The sequence below is a fragment of the Lipotes vexillifer genome, unplaced genomic scaffold (assembly GCF_000442215.2).
Source record: "Lipotes vexillifer unplaced genomic scaffold, Lipotes_vexillifer_v1.1 scaffold495, whole genome shotgun sequence".
Classification (NCBI taxonomy): domain Eukaryota; kingdom Metazoa; phylum Chordata; class Mammalia; order Artiodactyla; family Lipotidae; genus Lipotes; species Lipotes vexillifer.
The window spans coordinates 668,868-681,134 of record NW_006770132.1 but is presented as its reverse complement, the minus strand read 5'-3'; positions in this window follow the sequence as shown (position 1 = coordinate 681,134).

Sequence of the window (12,267 nt, the reverse complement as noted above, 5' to 3'; positions counted from 1 at the left end):
AGATTTTTCTTTTCCTCTTGAATTATTAAAATTATGTTTGAGAGTTGAATCAAAAATTATACAATTGTGTGTTGTGCTTCATGTAAATATTTAAGCTAATTTTATAATAAATGAGAAGGTAAACGGATGTACAGGGAGGTAAGTTTTCTATACTTCGCTTGAACTGGTAAAATTGTGACACCAGTAGATTATAATAAGTTATGTATATAAAATGTAATACCTACAACATGAAAAAATATATACATATACACTCAAGATCTTATAAAGGAATAAAAATAGAATTCTAAAACAAATCCACTAACAAGGAGACAGGAAAAACAAAACAGAGATTAAATAAAAAAGGGAGCGAGAACAAACAATAAAATGGAAGAGTTAGCCCTAACTTATCAATAACATTAAATGTTATATAATTGTCATATATACTAATTAAAAGAAAGATGGTCAGAGTGGATTAAAAAAATGTAACCCAACTGTATGCTGTTCATAATAACTCACTTAAAATATAATGAATATGGTAGATATAAACTCAAAAGATGGAAAAGATATACCATGCAAATATTAATTGAAAGAAAGCAGGAGTGTCTATATTAACAATATCAGATAAAGTAGTAATTGGAGGAAAGGTAATAACCAGGGACATAGAGGGATACGATGATAAAAATGTTAATACATCAAAAAATCATAGCACTCTTGTACATGTATGTATCAAACAACAGAACTGCAAATTATGTGAAGCAAAAACTGATAGATCTGAAAGGAGAATTAGACAAAACTATAATTATAATTCAAGGTTTCAACACTCCTTTCTCAACAGTTGATTAAACAACTAGACAGAAAAGCAGCCAAGACACTGAAGAGTTCAACAACACCATCAACCAACAACACAGAACTGACATTTATAGAATACTCCCCATCCATTAACAGCAGAATACGTATTATTTTCCAATGCTGATAAAATATATATCAAGACAGACCATATCTTGAGCCATAAACAAGCTTCAACAAATTTAAAATAATTGAAACAATGCAGACTGTGTTGGAATCAAGCTGGAGATCCAAAACATAAAGATGAAAAGAACATTTCCAAACATTTGAAAAATAGACAAAAACACTTCTAAATAATTCAGGAGGTCAAAGAAGATGTTTTAAGGGAAAGAAAAACATACATTGAACTTAATGAAAATGAAATATAACATATCAAAATTTGTGGCACACAGATAAATCCATGGTGAGAGGAAAAGTTATAGCAATAAAATGCTTACCTTAGAAAAATCTGAAATCATAAATCTAAACTACACCTCAAGAAAGTAGAAAAATAAGAGCAAAATAATCCCAGAGCAAGTAAAAGAAAGGAAACAATAAAGGGCAGAAACCAATGTAACTGAAACAGAAAAACAACAGAGAAAATCAATGAAATGAAGAACTGACTGTTTGAAAAGATCTATACCAAGACCAACCCCTAACTACACTGAAAAAGAAAAAAAGAAGAAAGGCACTGATTACCAATATCAGGAATAAAAGAGGAACTATAGATTATAGACTATGCAAGTATCAAAATGATAAGGTGATGCCACACACAGAGAACAACTCTACACACATAAATTTGATAATTTATATGATATGGATCAATTCCTCCAAAAGCAAAAACTACCACAATTATAGATAATTTGAATAGCCCTATAGCTAGTAAAGAAACTGAATTCATAGTTTAACACATCTTGAAAAAGAGTTTTTCCAGACCCAGATATTTTCACTGGAGAATTCTACGCGATTAAAGAAGAATTAACACCAATTCAATTCACTCTCCTTCAGAAAATAAAAGAGGAGGGAAGACTTTCCATTTACGTTATGAGTCAAGTATTATTCTAATATTAAAGCCAGACAAAGATAGTAAAAGGAAAGGAGGATAACTACAGACCAATATCTCTCATGAATATAAATGTAACATTCATAACAAACTCTTAGCAAGTTGAATTCACTATTCTAGAAAAAGAACTATACACCCTGACCAAGTGGAGTTAACTCCAGGAAAGTTAAGATTGGTTCAATATTTTAAAAATAATCAGTGCAATCCACTATATTTACAAGCTAATGAAGAAAAATCATATGACCATATAAATTTATGCAAAAAATATATCTGACAAAATTAACACCCATTAAAGATAAAACCTCTCAGATAAGATAGTAATAGAAGGAGACTTCCTCTTATACGTATAAAATAAAGCAGCAGAAACAGACACCCACAAACTTGAAACCCTATGACAATCTGGAAAAGACTGTAGAATAAGTATGTTTACAATGATTAAGAAATTAGAATAAGTTCTGAATGCATAATAAAAGATAAGGTACTTTTGATAAAGAAAAGATGAATTTGAAAATTAAACAGTTTCTCTCTAAAAGTAAAAAAAAAAAATAAGATACAATAAACAACTTAATGGAACAGTTAAGTGGCACAAAAGACACAGTTAAACAGAGAATTAATAAACAGTAAGAAATATGTCTAGAAGTAGAGAGGCAATATTCAAGAAGGTAATAATAGTTGAAAGGCGATAGTCCTCAAACTGAAGAAATACTCTAGCAAGAGGGAGGGAGGGAGGAAGGAAGAAAAGGGAATGGATCCAGAAGATAAACTGCTGGTGGCGGGTGTCCCTGGGTCAGGGGACAGGGTTGCTATATATATCCTGCTACCACTCAGACCATCATCTTATGTCCTTTGAACAAAATTGCTCAAGTCTAAAAAAATACAATAAAATTGTCCTTGACACTCTTGCCAATCTATCCCATCTTGAAGGCAAAGCTTGCATCTCACCTCTTCTTTGAAATCTTCTGCTGAGAACCGTAGCAAACTGCCCTCCTTCTTTTACTTGTTCAAGCACTTAGCTTGACCACTCTCTTTGACATTTTATTTATATTGTTGTCTAATATTACTGTCAGTGTCAATAAGCAATTCCATGTGTGTTGACCTTCTGCTAGTTGCAAGACTGCTGGTTGCACTGCCCTCATGACCAGGGCAGTGAGGAATACCTAATAGGTACCCAGCTGGCCCCATCTCATTAGCTGCTTGCTCATTCCAGGCAACTCCACATACTCATAAAAAACCTCACCCTAATGTTAGCCCAGCAGACCAGAATAGCAAATATAGCCCTGGTGTCCAGGGAGAGCCTTCTTCTAAGGGCAGCATTCTATGTGGCAGAGGGCAGGTTCAAGTTTCTAAAACAAAGCTGCCAATGTCATTAGGAAATGCTCTCTCTGCAGCTTATAGATTCAGCTCTCACGGGACAGAATATATATATGGTAAGGCAGAGTAACAGTGTTAGCAATATTATGGTATCCATGATTCTCCCTTTTGGTCTCTCTCTCTCTCTCTCTCTCTCTATTTTTCAAAGATGATAAATTCAAGAAGAAGACATCACCATATGCAAATTAAATCAAATATAAATAAAAGGAAATAAGATTATGCAGAAATCAAACTCTGCATCCATTGATAGGGTGGTCCTTAATACCCAGATGTGGAAAATGTATGGAGAAAATATCTGAAAATTGATTTCATTTCCCCCTGAATGCTTTGATATCCCGTAAAAACACATTAAAAAGTCAAAAGAAAACATCGAGTCATATATGTGAGTGGAGGTAAGAATACTGGTTTCAAAGACCAAGTGAGAAACAGGAATTTACCTTCTCTGAGCTTCCCTGTCTTCGTCTATAAAATGAGCATCTTACTAGCTTTCTTCTTGAAATGATATAAAGGAAGCAAATTTCCTAGCACAAGACCTGACACATAGTTACTCAACTGAATTTGTATTCCCCTTTCCTTTCCATAGTGTTGGAGATAAGGTACGAAAATATTTTCATTTTGGCAAGTTCATCATCTTTCATCCTCAAATACAAACCCATAAATGCAGCTTTTGAACACAGTTTCTGGGCAAAGCCATTAAGAAGATTCTATCCTTTGCAATTCTTCCAGCCAGCCTGTACAGCAATTTGCAACTTTATGATGTGATAAATAGAATTTCTTTGTTTTGATTTTTCATTTGTATATTTATTGAGATATGACGATCTTAATTAGTTCTGTTTTTTGGGGTTTGTTTGTTTTCCTGGTTGGGAAAGGCAGCTTTCTGTAGTGCAAAATAATTCTGCATGCTAACAGGGTGAATAAAACTTAGCCCGTGGCATTCCTTGAGGTTGATGCTGCTTAGAACGCAACTTTGTGGATTTTCTTTTCACTTGTTTTCTCTTTAAGTGCTGAGGTAATGCTCAGGACTTGGGTGAATGCCAGACCTCAAGAGGCAGCCGCCCACTGAGAAGCAAGAGAACGCTCTTTAAATTCTAGACACTCAGACTCATCCAACATGTTCTCCGCAGCCTACTTATCACCTATCTCGCTCTTGAAAAAGCTGAGCCCTACCAAATGCCTCTTCGCAATGCAACGCAGCCCTGCTGCATCTTGGCTTTTATAGAAGAGAAGGAGTAAGTCTGAATTCCCAGGGGAGTATTTGGACGTGTTGTTCACACCATGCTGCTCCTCTTTGACCTTTGGGAGCAAAGCTGTGTGAATGCTGTGTCCTACTGAGGAGGTACCAGCAGCCTATTAGACAACTCATAAATATCTAAAGACATACAAATTATTTCCACTATGAATATCTCACCATCATCACCCAAAACAATTAGCGTGGTTCCCTAGCGTTTCCTATTTGCCAAGTTCTTCACATCATCACAAAGTCTGTCACTGATTCAACACTTGTAAGAGAAAGGGCATAATTTATTATTTCTCTGGTTTTTTTTTTTTGTCTTGTTTTGAGTTAACTCCAGTAATGGAGCATTTCAAGTGTACAGAAAACAGCACTAGGCACCATTGGTAAAGGAAAAAAAAAAAATCAATAACATTGTTAATCACCTACTGTGTGTCAAGTGTTTTGCATTTGCTCTCATTTCATTTAAAACATTAAAAAACAGGCAAATCTATAGGGTGATATTATCATTCCTGTTTTACATTTGGGAAAAGAGAGACCTTGGGTAGTTAATTTTCTCAGTATTTTAAAGTTACGCATGGCATAGAAGATGTATGATAATTAGACAAGACCAAGGGCTTCTGTATCCCAAATGAGCTGAATGACTCAATTCATTCAACAAATATTGATGTATAAAATCTACTTTATCTAAGGAAGAACTGGAATGAAATTGTAATTCAGCCAAAATCAAAGTCATAAACTCTATCATGTGGTTTAGAGGTCTAGAAAAAGTCCAATGCCATTTTCACTCAAAAAACTATGGAAATAAATGTCCCACTTCTTTTTATTTAATGATTTTTCAATTAATTTTTAATTGAAGTATAGTTGATTGACAATGTTGTGTTAGTTTCCACTGTACAGCAAAGTGAATCAGCCATACATATACATATATCTACTCTCTTCTAGACTCCATTCCCATATAGGTCATTATAGAGCACCAAATAGAGTTTCCTGTGCTATACAGTAGGTTCTTATTAGTTATCTTTTATATATAGTAGTGTGTATATGTCAATCCCAATCTCCCAATGTATCCTCCCTTTTCCCCCTTGGTAACCATAAGTTTGTTTTCTACATCTGTGACACAATTTCTGTTTTGTAAATAGGTCCATCTGTACCATTTTTTAGATTCTACATATAAGCTATATGATGATGTTTGTCTTTCTCCATCTGACTTACTTCACTCAGTATGACAATCTCTAGGTCCATCCATGTTGCTGCAAATGGCATTATTTCATTCTTTTTCATGGCTGAGTAATATTCCATGGTATATATGTACCACATCTTCTTTATCCATTCCTCTGTTGATGGACATTTAGGTTGTTTCCATGTCCTGGCTATTGTAAATAGTGCTTCAATGAACATTGGGGTGCATGTATCCTTTTGAATTATGGTTTTCTCTGGATATATGCCCAGGAGTGGCATTGTTATATCATATGGTAGCTCTATATTTAGTTTTTCAAGGATTCTCCATACTGTTCTCCATAGTGGCTGTACCAATTTACATTCCCACCAACAGTGTAGGAGGGTTCCCTTTTCTCTACACCCTCTCCAGCATTTACTGTCTGTAGATTTTTTTGATGCTGGTCCTTCTAACTGGTGTGAGGTGATACCTCATTGTAGTTTTGATTTGCATTTCTCTAATAATTAGTGATGTTGAGCATCTTTTCATGTGACCCCTTGGCCATCATCCCACTTGTGAATGAACAAGTTAATCCATGACGGTGTAAGGATGTGGTCCAAATTCTTCATGAAAATAGAAATATAGACAACCACCTTGTCATCAAGAGCTTTACCCTTAAGTTCTAATAACGTATATGATAAATGAGTTGACATAAGTGGCTTGAAGGAAAAGGTATGTAAGTGTAAGATGCTGGCTCATTGTGGAGAATAGTCAATGACTAAAAAATGGCAACTGTATGAGAGAAGATCTTCGAGTGTTCCACTGATGTTTCAGATATGTGCTGTGAATTATTTATCTTGTATAGCTGATGAAATACCACTGAGCCAAATCATAGTGACTTGCTGAGTCTTTCCCTCTATAAATGCACTGGGTGGTTATAGAATTGGGGTCTGGGTTACAAGGTTGGCTATACTCTGTGGCTAAGGGACCTAAAGAAGTTAACTAATAACTACTTCATAACTAATCCAAATAAGGATCCAAATAAGGATCAATGAAGACCTACTCGATGCCAAATGACCAGACAGGGTGTTTTAGGGCAAGTCAGGTTGTCACTTTAGAAATGAATGATGATGGTCTTGCCTGGCTACCACTATTACAGTGTCCAAAAGATACCCTTTCCAAAGCCAGAAAGATACAATGTCTGCTTCCCACCATTCTCACCATGTTTTCTCACTGAAATTCCATGCTATTAAATATCTATGGGTCATTACTCTTTGGCTACAGCATAATTGGGTACAGGTAAAATACTTTACCATTTGATACAGTCCCTCCAACAGTGGAACACATAGTACAAGGTAAGTTTCAATGGATCAAAAACAAAAACAAAAGCACTTTAGAATTAAGAGATACACACTACCATATATAAAATAGATAACCAACACATACTAACTGCATAGCACAGGGAACTGTACACAATATTTTGTAATAACCTATAAGGGGAGAGAATCTGAAGTATATATATATATATATATGAAACAATATATATATACATAAAACTATATATATGACTGAATATATATGTGTTATGTATCTGAAACTAACACTGTATTGTAAATCAAGTATACTTCAATGAAAATAAAAACACTTTACAGTGACACCAAAAAAACTGTGGTTGTGTCTCACTCAACTTCACTGCTGAAAAACTCATCATATTTCAAAAACATGTAAAAGAACAATTCCTCATTGTCTGCAAAGAAATCAGAGCATCTGAGAGAAGTATCGATACATGTTTGTTGAAAACACTTAGATTTTTTGTTAACTTTTGTTCCACCTTTCCACGCTAAGTGGTATCACCACTCCAGTTTTATATTAAAAGGAATTTCCTTTCTTATATGCTTCAAAACCATGAAGAAATAAACTTGGTTACTATGTACAAAGTAAGCAACAAAAAGAGAACTGTATTATGAGAAAGGTCAGGAGTGATTTCTCAGCGACAGCAAAACAAATTAAGACAATTTAAAATATGGACATAGATTTTTTTGATGATGGCCATTCTGACTGGTGTGAGATGATATCTCATTGTAGTTTTGATTTGCATTTCTCTAATGATTAATGATGTTGAGCATTCTTTCATGTGTTTGTTGGCAATCTGTATATCTTCTTTGGAGAAATGTCTATTTAGATCTGCCCATTTTTGGATTGCGTTGTTTGTTTTTTTGATATTGAGATGCATGAGCTGCTTGTAAATTTTGGAGATTAATCCTTTGTCAGTTGCTTGGGAATGTAAATTGATACAGCCACTATGGAGAACAGTATGGAGGTTCCTTAAAAAACTAAAAATAGAACTACCATACGACCCAGCAATCCCACTACTGGGTATATACCCTGAGAAAACCATAATTCAACAAGAGTCATGTACCAAAATGTTCATTGCAGCTCTATTTACAATAGCCAGGACATGGAAGCAACCTAAGTGTCCGTCAACAGATGAATGGATAAAGAAGATGTGGCACATATATACAATGGAATATTACTCAGCCATAAAACGAAACGAAATTGAGTTATTTGTAGTGAGGTGGATGGACCTAGAGTCTGTCATACAGAGTGCAGTAAGTCAGAAAGAGAAAAACAAATACCGTATGCTAACACATATATATGTAATCTAAGGAAAATAAAAAATAAAGGTCATGAAGAACCTAGGGGCAAGACGGGAATAAAGACACAGACCTACAAGAGAATGGACTTGAGGATATGGGGAGGGGGAAGGGTGAGCAGGGACAAAGTGAGAGAGTGGAATGGACATATATACACTACCAAACGTAAAATAGCTAGCTAGTGGGAAGCAGCCGCATAGCACAGGGAGATCAGCTAGGTGGTTTGTGACCACCTAGAGGGGTGGGATACGGAGGGTGAGAGGGGAGGAAGACGCAAGAGGGAAGAGATATGGGAACATATGTATATGTATAACTGATTCACTTTGTTATAAAGCAGAAACTAACACACCATTGTAAAGCAATTATACTCCAATAAAGATGTTAAAAAAATAAAATATGGACATAAAGTTTTAATCCTTCAAAAAGTTAAAAGATAATCTATGCATTTATTTTCTGACTCACAATTTACAGACATAGCTCCTTAAGTACTGCTCTTCACTTATTTGTATAGAACTCTTAGCGTTATAAACGTTTATATATTAGTCTCACTCCAGGAATGGAAAACCATCTATTGCTCAGCCAATGACGGTAACATGACAACCTGTGCTTTCCTTATTTCAAAAAGTATTCATTTTTTAACTCCTCCACAGTTTTCTCTTTCTGACATGATTTTATGCTCTGGTGAATGGTTTTGACTCATAATGGCTCACAAAAGACATGCAAATAATAGTGCTGGAGGTGCAGACAGTGAATGCTAGTTTGAGGCCATGAGCACTTTTAAGGAACTGAAGGGTAAGGAAACAGCTGGTAAATGACCAAAGACAATTGGTGTCCCCATGGAGGTCACTGAGCAAATCTCCTTTTACTAGGATTTAGAACCACCGCACTCTCTCCCATCCCCAGGAAATTCATTTTGTATCTAGAACTTCTTTGGTTAGCATCCTCTCTCCCCAAATTGTTGACATCTATAAGCTGATGGAACTTACAAAAAACCAACAGTTTGAATTTCAGCATTAATATTATCTTTAAAATGTAAATATATGTTTAATTTTAGCTCTATATTTTAGATGGATGGGTGAGTGCGTATTTTGGTTTTGTCTGTTTTTGTTTTGACAGAGAGTTTCACTCTCCTGAATGTTTAGTTTCCGCTGGACAGCCCAGTCCCTTTTGATGAGGTAGCCCCAAAGTGACCGGCCACTGGCAGTAGAATGGGTCATGGTCCATGATGCTGCCTTCCCCCTGCTGGTCCCAGGGACTGAAGTTCTGCACCTTCTTGGGCCCAAAGAAAAATCATTCAGCTTTCCCAAATCTGGAGGTTCTCACAAAGACGTGCCCGATCTTTGGCATGTAGAGGCAGTGGGAGTGGTGAAAGTTTGCAGCCCTAAACTCTTCCTCTTTAATACATTTCCTTCCCATTCTTCCCCAGGGGGTTTAGAGTAAACGGAAGGAAAATGGAAGCTTGCTGGGGTTTATACACATCCTTGTGAATCTATGTCTCTCTGTTGAGATCCCTTTATCCCAAAGGGAGGAATGTTTTCTTTCTTTCTTTTTTTTCCCCCCATTCATGCTAACTCAATTGGAGATTTATGAAAGCCCTCTGATATTATAAAGAGCTTCGTAAAACCCACTGTATCTTGTGAGGTACCTACTCTAAATTATGTGATCTGTAGCTAGAAGAATCTGCGGTGGTTGCCTTGAACAATGACAGGGAATTAAAAGGAAAGGAAACAGCAGTTGTAAAGTACAATGTCAGGAACTCATTTCCATAGGGACTGTGTTCGAATGACTTGTATAGCTGTGATTCATGTTGTAGTCTCATTTCCACAAACACTTCCCCGTCTCCAGACACAGAATGCCTGGACATATTAGGAATTAAAAACCTAATAGCAGAACACAGCAGAATACAGCTCGAGGGAGATGCTCAAAGGACTATTGGAGGAGCAGATCATAACTGAACCAAAGGTACAGTGAAGGTGAAGTTTGAGGTCAGGTAGGTGACTTTAAGTGGTTAGGTAGGAAAGTGTTAAAGGAGGTTTTTCAATCACATTACAATATATAAATGTGTCAAATTAACATGTATGCCTTAAATTTGCACAACATCATATGTCAAAGATAGTTCAAAAAAAGGCTGAGATTTATGGTTCAAATGATGGAAATATTTAAAAGAACCAAGATAGATAGATAGATAGACATATAGCTACACATATATACTTTCCACAGATGTAACTTTTAATTTCTATTTATTTCAATAAATTATTTTATGCAGCAGGATCTTCACATAAACAGTTTAATTTAAATTGACTTAGTACAAGTATCATTTTTAATTTAATTAATTTTTATTTTTTTAAACTTTTTTCATTTTTTTAAAAAATTATTTTTAATTTTTTTGGAATTTTATTTATTTATTTTATGCAGCAGGCTCCTATTAGTTACCCATTTTATACACACCAGTGTATACATGTCAATCCCAATTTCCCAATTCATCCCACCACCACCATCCCCTGCCACTTTCCCCTGCTTGCTGTCCATACGTTTGTTCTCTATATCTTTGTCTCTATTTCTGCCCTGCAAACCAGATCATCCGTACAATTGTTCTAGGTTCCACATATATGAGCTAATATATGATATTTGTTTTTCTCTTTCTGACTTACTTCATTCTGTATGACAGTCTCTAGATCCATACACATCTCTACAAATGACCCAATTTCGTTCCCTTTTATGGCTGAGTAATATTCCATCGTATATGTGGACCACATCTTCCTTATCCATTAGTCTGTCGATGGGCATTTAGGTTGCTTCCATGACCTAGCTATTGTAAATAGTGCTGCAATGAACGTTGGGGTGCATGTGTCTTTTTGAATTACAGTTTTCTCAGGGTATATGCCCAGTAGCGGGATTGCTAGGCCATATGATAATTCTATTTTTAGTTTTTTAAGGAACCTCCATACTGTTCTCCATAGTGGCTGTATCAATTTACATTCCCACCAACAGTGCAAGAGGGTTTCCCTTTTCTCCGCACGCTCTCCAGCATTCAATGCTTGTACATTTTCTGATGATGCCCATTCTAACTGGCGTGAGGTGTTACCTCATTGCAGCTTTGATTTGCATTTCTCTGATAATTAGTGATGTTGAGCAGCTTTTCATGTGCTTCTTGGCCATCTGTTTGTCTTCTTTGGAGAAATGTCTATTTAGGTCTTCTGCCCATTTTTGGATTGGGTGGTTTGTTTTTTCAATATTGAGCTACATGAGCTGCTTATATATATATATTGGAGATTAATTCTTTGTCTGTTGATTCATTTGCAAATATTTTCTCCCATTCTGAGGGCTGTCTTTTCATCTTGTTTGTAGTTTCCTTTGCTTTGAAAAAGCTTTTAGGTTTCATTAGGTCCCATTTGTTTATTTTTGCTTTTATTTCCATTACTCTAGGAGGTGGATCAAAAAAGATCTTGCTGTGATTTATGTCAAAGAGTGTACTTCCTATGTTTTCCTCTAATAGTTTTACAGTGTCTGGTCTTACATTTAGGTCTCTAATCCATTTTGAGTTGATTTTTGTGTATGGTGTTAGGGAGTGTTCTAATTTCATTCTTTTACATTTAGCAGTCCAGTTTTCCCAGCATCATTTATTGAAGAGACTGTCTTTTCTCCATTGTATAGCCTTGCCTCCTTTGTCATAGATTAGTTGACCATAGGTGCATGGGTTTACTTCTGGGCTTTCTATCCTGTTCCATTGATCTATATTTCTGTTTTTGTGCCAGTACCACATTGTCTTGATTATTGCAGCTTTGTAGTATAGTTTGAAGTCAGGGAATCTGATCCTCCAGCTCTGTTTTTTTCCCTCAAGATGGGGAAAATACAAATTTTAAGATTTTTTGTTCTAGTTCTGTAAAGAATGCATTGGGTAATTTGATAGGGAATGCATTGAATCTGTAGATTGCTTTGGGTAGTATAGTCATTTTCACAATATTGATTCTTCCAATCCAAGAAC